Below are 1,267 nucleotides of genomic sequence, written 5' to 3' on the forward strand. Positions count from 1 at the left end.
GTTGGTTTAATTGTTGCACTTCTACATAATGATAATACCAGCAGTCTCTGGGGCTTTATATGATTTTCAGCTAACTCTTAATTGTTAAGTCATTATAACAACCACCAGTGTGTCATCCCTGCTGTAAGTGCAGAAACTGCTTTGCATTCACTGTTATTGAGAGACTTAACAGAAAATGTGAAATGAAACTATTTCTTCTGTCAACTGCACATTCACATTTGTCATGAAATGTTTTTAAACACACACACACACAACAAAATGAGAGCGATGTTAATGTTGTGCAGAGAAAACCAGCTCTTTAGAATCTGAAGGGCAAACACTGCAAAACAAAGAAGCTCCTGATGCCAACCCATGAACAATTAAACAAAAAAATTGGAAAGAAGCAATCTTTCCCACACGAGTATTTATTTTCTGTTACAGTAGTCACTACACACATTTCCCCAAAATTTGCACCCCAGCCACTACCAATGTGGCCAAGACTTGTGACCTATATAAAGTCATGGAAAAGGAGCTTGTTGGAGCAGAAAGGATCCACTTTCCTGCTGTATCTGTTCACTTCTGTACCTGGTGATCATCTTGTAAAAAGAAAGTCCTTGGTAACCACGTCTGCTGCTTTCTCTAAAAATAGCATCGCTCTTTTTCTGAAGGGGCTGAAACTGAACGTATGCAGAGATCTACATGAATAGTTTGATCTCTACTGATTGAAGTAGAGGTTTGGGGATGTACCCACAGGGCTTCAGTTGTCAAAGCCAAAAATAATCTATGTCAATGACCTAGAGTAACTCATTCCCATCAAAGTGCTAAAAATACATGTATCAGGATAAAGTTGTGAAATTGACATACATTCAACTTTCAGTTCTCCTCTCTGAGCTATCTCTAGAGGGACCAGGAAATGCCTCTGTCTGACCACTGGGTCAGAGTAAAGCCACAGACTCCTGGGGCTTGTGACAGCACATCTATGAGAATGACAAAGTTCTACTTTCACTGGACTGACCTGCAGGACCTACAGAGTTCTATCAGTGCCATGCTGCAGTTCCAACCTTCCTATTGGTATCCCTGTGTGGGTGTGTAACTGATCATTCACAGAGGGAAGGTTTTGAAATCCTTCTGATATCAAAACTACCCAGTAGCTGGCTGGCCTCCTCAACCCTGGAACTGAAGTTATCTTGTTTTAGAGCTGACATTTTAATTCTTTCTTTAATATGAAAACACAGTAGATCAATAGGTGTTTTGAAAATCTATAGACAGAAGGATTTACCAACCTAGT

This window comes from Erinaceus europaeus, chromosome 2 (genome assembly GCF_950295315.1).
Source record: "Erinaceus europaeus chromosome 2, mEriEur2.1, whole genome shotgun sequence".
Lineage (NCBI taxonomy): Eukaryota > Metazoa > Chordata > Mammalia > Eulipotyphla > Erinaceidae > Erinaceus > Erinaceus europaeus.